The following is a 13,342-nucleotide window of genomic DNA, read 5'->3' as shown; positions in this document are numbered from 1 at the left end:
ATTGGTACTATTTTAGGGTACATGCGACTTTTTGATCACTCTTTATTCTATATTTTTGGAGGGTTGATGACCAAAAAAATAGTGATTCTAACATCGTTTTTTAATTATTTTTTTTGCGCTGTTCACCGTGCGGGAAAAATAATATTATAGTTTTATAGTTTGGGTCCTTACGAACGCGGTGATACCAAATATGTGTACTTCTCATAGGCTGCTGTGCATGGCAGACCCGGGGGCCGTTGTATGGCCTCCGGTTCTGCCTTATAACCGACTGCAGCACCTGCAATCGGTCCCCGGGAAAGTTTGTTGTAGCAACAAACTTTCCAGTTTGTTGTAGTAACAAAACTTTACAGTTCGTTGCTACACCAAGCTTTCCCTGCGATCACATGACCGGGACCTGAACCAATTAGGTCCCGGTCATGTCTCCGAGACCAGAGGCAGGGGTTAACAGCGCGATCCAGCGCTACTCTGAGACACCCGGATCGCGCTTTTAACACCCACTGTGAATTCACGTCGGCTTCACAGAGCCCAGCAAATGCCGACGTGAATATACAGTGGGCGGTCGGGAAGCGGTTAAAGACTACATTGGCTTTTATATTAATACAAAGTTAATTCTAGTATAAAGAGTGGGGAGCCAGGTAGTATTTGAGTAAACATTTTTATTATAATTATACAACTGTATCCATCCTTAGATAAAAACATACCATTTTACACACATATGTGTATATATATATATATATATATATATATATACATACACATGACTCTGTATAACATTCAGACACAAATACAATACTCTTTAACATTGAAATTGCAACACCAGGAAGGAAATGTTTTGGGATTGTGGAAATCACAGAATTGATAGACATGTTATTGATATGCAAATGATAAAAAAAATGGAAACAAAATATTCCAAACATCTTGATTTATTCAGTACCAAGTATGAGCGCCACGCGCAAATGTGAATTTGTATAATGTATTAGACCAGCGGTCCCCCACCTTTTTTGCACCAAGGACCAGTTTCATGCAAGACAATTTTTCCACGGACCGGCGGGAGGTATTGGGTGTTTAGGATCAGTTCACACGTTGCGTAGATACTGCAGATTTTCCGCCGCAGAATTAGTTGTGGAAAATTCGCAGCATAATACAGTAGCAGCAAAGTGGATGAGATAAAACAAATCTCATCCAAACTCTGCGTAAATAGTGAGAGGACAAACTGCTCAGAAATTGACAAGCGGTGCAGAGGTTTTTATTCCGCTGTATGTCAATTGTATTTGTGTAAACGCTGCTTATTTGTTGCAGGTTTTCCCCATTGAATGGGGATGTAAAACCCACAACAAATAGCAGTTGTTGCGTTCATTGCGGCAGAATCGCAGCGATTCCGCCGCAAAGAAACACAACTCAGAAAAAAAAATATTATACTTACTCAGAAGTCTTTTTCTTCCTCCAGACCGGCCTCCTGGTGTCACAATTCATCCCATGTGACCGCTGCAGCCAATCCCTAGGTGTAGAGGCGTTCACATGGGATGAAACGTCATCCCAGGAGGCCAGCCTGGATGATGTCAGAGGGCTGGCCTCCTGGGATGACGCTTCATCCCATGTGACCGCTGCTGCAGCGGTCTCCTGGGATAAAACGTCATCCCAGGCAACCGGTCTGCTAGTAGGCCGGGTGAATGCTCAGCAGTATTCCGCAGCGGACATTCCGGGTGAAAAACTGCACCACAAATAGGTGCAGATTTCCACCCAGAATTCCCTGTGGCCACCGGGGCGGATACCAGATACCGCCGCCCTGTACCAAATGATCCACGGCCCAGTATTGGTCCACAGCCCGGTGGTTGGGGATCACTGTATTAGGCAATAGTTGATAGCTTGGTTATTATAACTATTCCCTCTTCTAACAGCATGGGCCTTTGTGCTTGGATGATCCCAATATATAATATATGTTTGTAATAATTTATTGCTATTTTGCTCTATATACACTATGTTCTATGTTACTCAAACTTGGGGAGTCCTTTATACATGTCCATTAGCATTATTTTAAAATATACAAGAAAGCCGGTTATATTTAGATGCTGTTGTATTAGCATTGCCAATATCCAATAAGGTGACGGCTGACTCACAGGTTCAGTGTGCATGTGCGGGGCGAGGGGTCATCCGTGACGTCGCTCCTGGTGCATTATGGAATGGGGTGTTGCGCTTCTGCGCACTACCAGCTTCCGGACGCCGGGACCGTCGTCACTGGGTTACCGCCTTCCCGCTCACATGCTCCAAAAAACAACCTTCTGGTGAGCAAACAGGGTGCAATTAGGCATTCACCTGATTTACCACTATTTAAACTTCTACCAGACATTGATCCAGCACCCCCTGATGAAGCCAGGTATGAAGCATGCGTTTGGGGGGGGGGGGGGGCTGGACAGTGTGAAAGCAGTCATTGTGGCATATGGTGGGTGAGCCTTTGTATGGTTTAAGAAACTGATATTGAGTTGCCTTGGTCTAACTATTTATTGTGATTTGGTTTGATATTGAGAGTATATTTGACAGGCTACCTATGTTATTTATTGACCTTGACATGTTTGATATTACCACCAGTTATATCCTGCCTTATGTAAACAGACTGTCCTGTTTTTTGTGCAATTTTGTCTACAATGTGTTTTTATGGGTGTTCTTAAAAATGGTTTGTACAACTGTTTGTGTCTAAATAGTAACGTATTTATATATTTTACTGTTAAAGGGGTTGTCCAGTCTAGGAATCCCATGTTCATATAACCTATTAGGAAATTCTGAGTTAATAGAAGGTGTTCCCTGTTCAGGATCTTCATCTCTTAGCCAGAGTGGAGAGTGGTTACCCAGCGTATCTCTCGTTCTGTCCTTCATTACACAGACAACCCATTCATATGAATGGGCACTGTGTAATGCTTAGTTTCCCCTGTAGTGGTGCTGCAGGGAAATTGAACAGTTGAAGTCAGGTTTACCCACAGATTATAGCTGATCGCTGGGGGACCCAGCAGGGGGACACTTGTAAACTAATTATTGTAAAGGGATTCTTCTAAAAAGTAGGGATTGTCCAAAGCAGAGAACCTCTTTAATATGTGTCCCAACCTATATGATAAAACAAATGTGCTTTCATGTTTTTTCAAGTTACAGATGTGTCCCCCCTTAACTTTTCTTCAATTGTGTTAAGTTGTACAATTTGTCATGATAACAATTCAATACAATCTCGCGCCATTGAGTAAAAAAAAATTATTATACATAATTTTTTTAACATGGAAGTCTATGGGCGACCGATGGATGGCAGATGGAATGCATCAGAGGCATCTGTCATTGCCATCCAGTAAAAAAAATATACGTTAAACGTATGTGTTTTTTAATATAGGATTGTATGGGGGAACGCATGGCTGATTAATGGCATCCGTCTGAGTCATCTGTTGAAAGTATACTTTTCTTTACATGTTTATCTAACATATTGTACCATACATCTCGGGATATACCAATAAAAATATTACTACTAATACAATATATCAAGGATCTATCGACTATGTGCACCCTTCTCAAGTATAACAAGATACTACAGGTACAATTATGTGTATATAAACTGTAGAGCATATGTGCTGTATATCAAACAAATATCACGTTCACACTCCTGTATACCTATTGATCTATTACTATCAAGCTAAAACAACTATGCCAAGGCAGATGCATATACAAATAGGTAACTATTAAATGCCAAGTGAAAGACTTTACCTGTGGTAGGAATCCATTCTATCCTCAGAGACATATGCACGTGTACTCAACGCACGTTTCACCATTCCAGACTTCATCAGGGCAGTGGCCAAGTCTTTAACAGGTTAGATTAAATAGAAGGTAACTACTACCAGTCAGACACCAGGGTCGGGACTGATGAGGTCATGTGACGAATGTGTGAGTTATACAATCACGTCTCTGAAAATATGTTAATGAACTCATAGTGTACTCAATGAAAAACTCTACAACCTGGACATAGTTGATAAGCTAAATATACCTTACTATCTGAAGTGTCGCTTCAGGGCCTGCGTGCCTTGACCCATGTGAGGAATATCTCGTGAAGTCTGGTATCCGAATGCATGTGCACCAAGGCAGGAGTAACTCACATGCGATAAACAATAGATTATTCACACATTACATCACAATTGGATAGCTTAGAGCTCCGCCTTTATAAGTCTCCCCTATTGGTAGATCTACACCATTGATTGACTACATGTTCACCAATGGAAATAACTTATGGTGTGTATTAAATAACATACATACATATTATTGTGTAGCATTACAAATACCTACAATATTATAAAGTGCAAAAAGTGCAAATAAAGTGACGTGTATACGAAAATGTTACATCATGCTTGATGCAGTCTTGCATACCTACAAGCATAAAAAAAACTCACACATTACAGCATTCATAATTAAACAATTAATACGCAAATACTCAGTGCTGCATTCGAATTTACGTGATCAAATTACCCTCAGGGGAAATTTTGCCATATCTGGGGCCCCAGGCAAAGTTATGTCTAGGGGCTCTAATCAGAGACACCTGTAGAGTGTGCCCCACACACAGTGCTCACTGTATATAGTGTCACAACTCCCCTGTATGGTGCCACACACAATATCCCTGTAGATAATGCCAGACACAGTCCCCCTGAAAAAAGTGCCACACACCCCCCTTTGTAGATAGTGCCATGCACAGTCCCACTGTAGATAGTGCCACACAGCCCCCTGTAGATAGTGCCACACTCCCCCCTTGTAGATAGTGCCACGCCCCACTTGTAGATAGTGCCACACAGCCCCCCATAGATAGTTTCACACCACCCCACCTTGTTGATAGTGCCACACACCCCCATGTAGATAGTGCCAAACCCCCTCTGTAGATAGTGCCACATACCCCCCTTGTAGATAGTGCCAGACACAGTCCCCTTGTAGATAGTGCCACACACAGTCCCCATGTAGATAGTGCCACACAGACCCAATGTAGATAGTGTTACACCACCCCCCTGTACATACTGCCCGGGTGCCCCCCAAACAAATAAAAAAAAATTATACTTACCTAGCCTAGTTCCCACGATGAACGAAGCTCCACAGCCTCCTCAGTCCTGCAGCCTATGAGGCGCCGAGACGAACACTTACATAGGCCGTGCAATACAGTAACATCATAGTTACATAGTTACATAGTTACATAGTTACATAGTTAGTACGGCTGAAAAAAGACACATGTCCATCAAGTTCAACCAAGGGAAGGGAAAAGGGAAGGAAAAATTTCTACACATAGGAGCTAATATTTTTTTGTTCTAGGAAATTATCTAACCCTTTTTTAAAGCCATCTACTGTCCCTGCTGTGACCAGCTCCTGCGGTAGGCTATTCCATAAATTCACAGTTCTCACTGTAAAGAAGCCTTGTCGCCTCTGCAGCTTGAACCTTTTTTTCTCCAGACGGAGGGAGTGCCCCCTTGTTTTTTGAGGGGGTTTTACAAGGAACAGGATTTCACCATATTTTTTGTATGTGCCATTAATATATTTATATAAGTTAATCATGTCCCCCCTTAGTCGTCTTTTTTCAAGGCTAAATAGGTTTAATTCTTTCAATCTTTCCTCATAACTTAAATTCTCCATGCCCCTTATTAGCTTCGTTGCTCTTCTTTGTATTTTTTCCAACTCCAGGGCATCCTTTCTATGAACTGGAGCCCAGAACTGAACTGCATATTCTAGATGAGGCCTCACTAATGCTTTGTAAAGTGGCATTATTACATCCCTGTCCCGCGAGTCCATGCCTCTTTTAATACACGACAATATCCTGCTGGCCTTTGAAGCAGCTGATTGACACTGCATGCTGTTATTGAGTTTATGATTTACAAGTACACCCAGATCCTTCTCAACAAGTGAATCCGCCAGTGTAGCTCCCCCTAGGACATATGATGCATGCAGGTTGTTGGTACCAAGATGCATAATTTTACATTTATCTACATTAAACTTCATTTGCCAAGTGGACGCCCAAACACTTAGTTTGTTTAAATCTGCCTGTAATTCATGAACATCTTCCATAGTCTGAACTATATTACATAGCTTGGTGTCATCTGCAAAAATAGAAATAGTGCTATTAATCCCTTCCTCTATATCATTAATAAATAAGTTGAATAATAGTGGTCCCAGCACTGAACCCTGGGGTACACCACTTATAACCGGGGACCATTCAGAGAAGGAATCATTGACCACAACTCTCTGGATACGGTCCTTGAGCCAATTCTCAATCCAATGACAATGGACTGCGCAGCGATCCTATCCAAGCATATTATAGGCTGCAGGCCTAATGTGGCCTGTAGCCTAGCTAAAAGTTCCCTGCTCCGCCATAGTATTCAATTGTATCTATGTCCCCAGGGATGTGGGAAAAATTAATGTGGCACTAGCCTGGGAATCCAGGGCAACGGGCCAAAAATCAGGGCCTTGGGCCGCGGATGCTAGTTTCTTGCGGTGCTCAGGTTTGAAGTGAATGCCCAGACTGGAATACCATTATTATTGTGTTTTTTTAAATACAGCTAGATTCAAAATTCTGTGCTGATTAATTTATTAACGTATCTTATTATAGTTTAGGTTTGCTAATAAAGAGCTATAAATCTCCTACATAGGCATAGATTTAAAAGATACCATGCTGATTGCCTGCCACCGCCACTGGAGGAAGTTTATTGCATACTGTCATATATTGAACATCAGTATTCAGTATACTCCTAAACAGGGCCGATTCGAGCTTTTCTGCTGCCTGAGGTGAAAATTAAAATAATGCCCCCTCCAGATCTTGACTGACATCCCCTGGCTATTCTACATCACTAGCAGCCTCCTCCAACTCTTGCAGGTGACCACACTCTACGGTGCCCGTAAAAGGAGTACAAGGCAATAGCTCATCCGAGAAAGTGAGAGGAGATTGGTAATGATGTATAACAGCCAGGGGGATGTCAATCAAGCATGGAAAGGTGGGTTTGAAGGCTGGACTATGTGACCCATGACTCTTTAATGAGTAATTAGCATATAGCGTGCGCCGTTTTAAAAATGTATTTTATCGATTTTGCTGCATCTGAAAAAACATACAAGGGAATGTTTGGAAATATTGTCAGGTCATGTATTACCGCATGGTAGTGGTTCAAGGGGTTAAAACTACCTGACAGGTTCCCATTAAAAATATAATGAATTGAAAACAATTCCATCTGGCCTGCAATTTTGTTATTAAAAATATATTCTATATAATTACAGCTCCGGGACCAAGCTCCGTACATAAATACAACACCAGAACCAAGCTCAGTACATAAATACAGCACCAGAACAAAGCTCAGTACATAAATACAGCAACAGAACCAAGCTCAGTACATAAATACAGCACCAGAACAAAGCTCAGAACATAAATACAACACCAGAACAAAGCTCAATTCATATATACAGCACCAGAACCAAGCTTAGTACAAAAATAAAACACCAGAACCAAACTCAATACATAAATACACCAGAAACAAGCTCAGTACATAAATACAGAACAAAAACCAAGCTCAGTACATAAATACAGCACCAGAAAAAAACTCAGTACATATATATATAGCACCAGAACCAAGCTCAGTACATAAATACAACACCAGAACCAAGCTCAGTACATAAATACAGCAGCAGAACCAAGCTCAGTACATAAATACAACACTAGAACCAAGCTCAGTACATATATACAGCACCAGAACAAAGCTCAGTACATAAATACAGTACTAGAACCAAGCTCAGTACATAAATACAGTACTAGAAAAATGTTCAGTACATAAATACAACACAGAACCAAGCTCAGTACATAAATACAATACCAGAACCAAGCTTAGTACATATATACAAAACTAGAGAAAGCTCAGTACATAAATACAGCACCAGCACAAATACAGCTCAGTACACCAGGTTTAATAAATCTCCCCATGTCTTGTATAGCTGAAAGGTGGTCCCATGTACTCCAGCCCAACACAGATGGTCGGCCTGTGTGCTTAAAAATGCCAGGGCTGATTTTAAGTCCCAGTCCTGCCCTGGCTAAGACTGGTGTAAAAAACACAAGTATTGGTAAATCTGCACCATTATGTTTTGAATTTATGTATATACAGAGGATTTGGAGTTCTGTATGAGAATAACAGAGCGCTGACAGCTATAAACATATATTATAAGAAATTAATCAGCACAGAAGTTATTACCTAAAAATTAAATGATGATAAAAGTTGGAGATTCAGTGCTAGCAAGCACCAAAGACAAACCAAGGTTGCAGAAGCAGAATGTGGAAGATCAAGAAGATTATATGATGGCTAGACAAGTAAATGATTATGAGATAGTTAGGCTAGTTAGGCCTTTTGAAGATATTCTCAAGCAGGAAAGTCAGGCAAGGTCTTTTGTATTACAAAAAGCGTTATAAATACTCATGTTTTCCTCTTTCCTCTTGGCACTTTTTTTTCTCACATATTTTTTACTCTGTGATATTTGTAGAATCATATATATTGGGCCTCCTCCTACTGCTGGTATTCGAGCAATTGCCAGCCTTGGCTTCCCACATATAATACAGACTTTTCCCAGATGTAATATTTCAATCACTGCATGTGTGCTTTAAAAAATGTAAAAACACACATACATTTCTACACCTCCACCCGACTGCACTGCAAAGGCATTTTAACCACATCTATGAGTTGGATAAATGCTTTTTACTTTTTACACTTAAGCAAGTAGGATTTACGGATTTTCGTCTAAAAGTCATGCAGTGTCTAAAAGGTAGACGATGAAATTTATTACTAAGTGTCAAAGAACGTAATGGGCAGACAGATTTGCTTAGCATAGCCAACAAAGATGAGGACACAGTACTGCCCTCTGAATGTGTATTGAACTATAACTCTCAATACAGTTATAGTGTATCTAATTCCTCAAGAGGGGGGAGTCCTGCATAGGTTCTTGCCACGTAACAACAAAGGCAATGTGGCCAACCGGGACTGGGGCCCCTCTCTCCAAAAGCCCTACAGCTCCACATGGTCTGCCTCTATGGATGCACTGAGGGTACGTATGCCCTGGGTTATAGCTATATGGAGGCCAGTATCAAAACAATATTTTCCCTTTTCGGATGCCCTCTTGCCAGGCTTTTGGAATATATTCAGTTAGTCAGATGTATCTTTATGGGCCATACCCATGACATTTACATGCTGTCACTGTATTGGCACTCTATGTATCAAACTGTTTATGGATTTTAAGATATATAATTAGGTTATTGAGTACCAATATTTACACACTTAGGCCCCATGCAGACGAACATATTTTTTCCAGTCTGTAAATACTAGAAAACGGGTCCGTAAATACGGGTGGAATACGGGTGACAACGGACCCATTTTCTCTGCTATATTGCACTACACTAATCGGCAGACCCTTCTCTCTATCAGTGCTGGATAGAGAGAAGGGTCAGCCCTTTCGGGCAGAGTATCCGCGGCGGAACACAGCGATTGGAAGTAAAAGAAGTTCATACGTACAACGGCCGTTGTCTTGGTGACGTGTCCCTCTTTTGACATCCAGTCTCACCTCCCTGGATGACGCGGCAGTCCATGTGACCGCTGCAGCCTGTGATTGGCTGCAGCGGTCACATGGGCTGAAACGTTATCCCAGGATGCCGGACTGGAGGAAGAAGCAGACAGTTCTGGGTAAGTATTAACTTTTTTTTGTTGTGGATTATTACTCACTGTCCAGCGGTAGTCACTGTCCAGGGTGCTGAAAGAGTTACTGCCGATCAGTGCAGCTCCTTCTCTCTATCCCGCACTGATCGCTTAACTCTTTCAGCACCCTGGACAGTGACTAACCCCTTAGCTCGCCTAACAAAGCTCCCGTAATTATGGGTGCACACACGTAGCCACCCGTAATTACGGGAGCCCCATAGACTTCTATGGGCCTGCCCGTGACGTAATTAGGACATGTTCTATATTTTTCAACGGCCCGGGCACCTTCCCGTAAGCAAACGGGAAGGTACCCGTGGCCAATAGAAGTCTATGGGCACGTAATTACGTTCGTGTGCATGGGGCCTAAAAAAAAATATTGCATCTTTTAAATTTCAATACACCTAGACATTAAATGTGCAAAAAATACTGTGTGAAAGGTAATTTAAGGGGTATTAACAACTGAAACATTTATGGCATGTCTGATAGTTAGACACTATCTCCAGAACAGAGGTCACCGACCGCCATCCTGCCAAAGAATGGAGGCGGGACAGAGGTCAGGTAACTTGCTTCTGGAGACAGGTGTGGGTTCTAGAGCTGGGATACCCATCCATCTGACATGTATGGCATATACCATTGACAATGGCAGATTAAGTAGACCAAAGGCTCTCTGCTGTTTTCCAAACATCGGCTCTCCCTCCCCCAGCGCTGCCCTGCCACACCATGTCTTTAGACAACACAACTTTGCTGTTCTAGCATTGATGGGAACTGGATTAACTATTGATTAACTGGATGTTACCACTCACCTCTAGGTCTTCCCCAGGTACTTATAGACCAGTAAGCTTAACATCCATCATGAGGAAAGTTTTTGAGGGGCTATTGAGGGACTATATACAGGAGCTTGTGACAAAAAATAGTATTACAAGTGAAAGCCAGCACGGGTTTAATAAGGACAGAAGTTGTCAGACCAACCTGATTTGTTTTTATGAGGAGGTGAGCAGAAGCCGCTGTGGATATAGTGTTTTTGGACTTTGCAAAGGCATTTGACACTGTCCCCCATAGACGTCTAATGGGTAAATGAAGCACTATAGGTTTAGAAAGTATAGTTTGTAATTGGATTGAGAATTGGCTCAAGGACCGTATCCAGAGAGTTGTGGTCAATGATTCCTACTCTGAATGGTCCCCGGTTATAAGTGGTGTACCCCAGGGTTCCGTGCTGGGACCACTATTATTCAACTTATTTATTAATGATATAGAGGATGGGATTAATAGCACTATTTCTATTTTTTGCAGATGACACCAAGCTATGTAGTATTGTTGCTGATTTGAACACACTAAGTGTTTGGGCATCCACTTGGCAAAAAAGGTTTAATGTAGAAAAATTTAAAGTTATGCATCTGGGTACCAACAATCTGCATGCATCATATGTCCTAAGGGGAGCTATACTGGGGGAGTCACTTGTTGAGAAGTATCTGGGTGTACTTGTAGATCATAAACTAAATAACAGCATGCAATGTCAATCAGCTGCTTCAAAGGCCAGCAAGATATTGTCGTGTATTAAAAGAGGCATGAACTCGCGGAACAGGGATGTAATTTTACCACTTTACAAAGAATTAGTGAGGCCTCATCTAGAATATGGAGTTCAGTTCTGGGCTCCAGTTCATAGAAAGGATGTCCTGGAGTTGGAAAAAATACAAAGAGCAACGAAGCTAATAAGGGGCATGGAGAATCTAAGTTATGACGAAAGTAAAATAATTAAACCTATTTAGCCTTGAAAAGAGACGACTATGGGGGGACATGATTAACTTATATAAATATATTAATGGCACATACAAAAAATATGGTGAAATCCTGTTCCATGTAAAACCCCCTCAAAAAACAAGGGAGCACTCCCTCCGGCTGGAGAAAAAAAGCTTCAATCTGCAGAGGCGACAAGCCTTCTTTACTGTGAGAACGGTGAATCTATGGAATAGTCTACCGCAGGAGCTGTTCACAGCAGGGACAGTAGATGGCTTTAAAATAGGGTTAGATAATTTCCTAGAACAAAAAAAATATTAGCTCCTATGTGTAGAAATTTTTCCATTGCCTTTTCACATCCCTTGGTTGAACTTGATGGACTTTTTTTTTTTCAATCGTACTAACTATGTAACTATGTAATCTTATCAAAGGGCTGGGTCCCTACATACTGACCGCATCCAATCATCGCTGACAGTATCACACTGTGTGGGGACACATCCTCTTGATAAGGGGAATGGTAACAACAAGTTGTCAATAAAGCCTGGGGTATACAGAGACTTTATGTGTAATACAAGGATTTACTATAACAGCTATGTCAAGTGACAACTTCTGTATACATCTAGGTGACATCTTCTGTGATTGTAGATATTCTCTTCCTTTTCTTCTTCATCCATTCATCCAAAACGGATGACCAGATCATCTAAACTAATACAGACCACAGACCAGAACCACAGAATACAGACCCCAAATCAAACCCCCCAAACTAATACAGACCCCAGACCAGACCCCTAAACTAATACAGACCCCAGATCACACCACCTAATTTAATACAGACCGCAAACCAGACCGATAAATACAGACCTGAGACTAGAATCCCTAAATACACACCCCAGACCAGACTCCATACACTTAAGCTCACACTCTCCTACTATGGAGCCTTTCTGCTCTGCCCTCTGGCTTCAGGACCTGCACACATATGGTCATGTGATCTTAACTGTGTAGGTCCTTCAATAGTAACAGGATCTGCAAACCTATGGTCATGTGACCTTATCTTTGGAAGTATTTTTGCAGATTCTGCACAAAGCAGTTGTGTGACGGTATTTGCAGCGATTCGCTAAAACCGCAATAAAACTTCAATGTGCATCCAATTTTGGGGCACCAGGCAACCGCCGCATAAGGTAATCTGCCGCTGCCCATGAATATGCTATAAATGTTACAGTTTGCAATTACCCATTCAAATAGTTATTAAAGGTAGTCTGTCACCAGGTTTATCTGAGGGCAGCATAAAATAGTAACAAAGACCCTAAATTCATCACTGTATTGCCTATTTCTCAATGATGAGCCGTTTCTAGCATTCACTTTAGATCCTGTAGCCCGTATTCATGAGCTGCAATTAGCCTCGCCCTTCTGCCGATTATTGACAGCTTTTTCGATATACCGGGCATAGGGAGAATGCTGCCTATCAGGGGCAGGTTGGCAGGGCTAGTGCAGCTCATGAATATCGAGGACTCCATAGTGCACTATGATTTGATGGTAGGATGAAGATAGTGATTTGGTGATTTGCATCTATACAAGGTCTCTAATACAATACTGCACTTGACAAAAATCAGAACGCAAATATAATCCGAATCTTTCAGTGGGGCAGCTTTAGCTTTGGGCCTATAATTTTAAGTGATCATACCTCAGCATATAAACTAGATATTCTAAAATGGTTTTCCTATTTTTCTTATACACGAATATACCTTTTGTAAACTTATTCTGAAAGATGACATTTAAAGGGAACCTGTCATCCTCATTATGCTAAACTCACTGAGGGTAGCATATTGTAGTGACAAACCCCACTGGTCTGTTACTTATTTGCTAATGTGAACTATTTATGAGAACTTCCATTCAGA

At 41.5% G+C, this 13,342-nt stretch overlaps 1 protein-coding gene across 1 annotated transcript in view; it reads left to right on the top strand.

Annotated features, from left to right (window-relative positions):
* COL8A2 (collagen type VIII alpha 2 chain) overlaps positions 1-13,342 on the top strand; it is a 141,665-nt gene that overhangs the window by 104,007 nt on the left and 24,316 nt on the right. The window lies entirely within an intron of this gene.

This window comes from Rhinoderma darwinii, chromosome 2 (genome assembly GCF_050947455.1).
Source record: "Rhinoderma darwinii isolate aRhiDar2 chromosome 2, aRhiDar2.hap1, whole genome shotgun sequence".
Taxonomy (NCBI): domain Eukaryota; kingdom Metazoa; phylum Chordata; class Amphibia; order Anura; family Rhinodermatidae; genus Rhinoderma; species Rhinoderma darwinii.
Note: the sequence above shows the minus strand (reverse complement) of the source record. Positions and strands in the feature narration are given on the sequence as shown.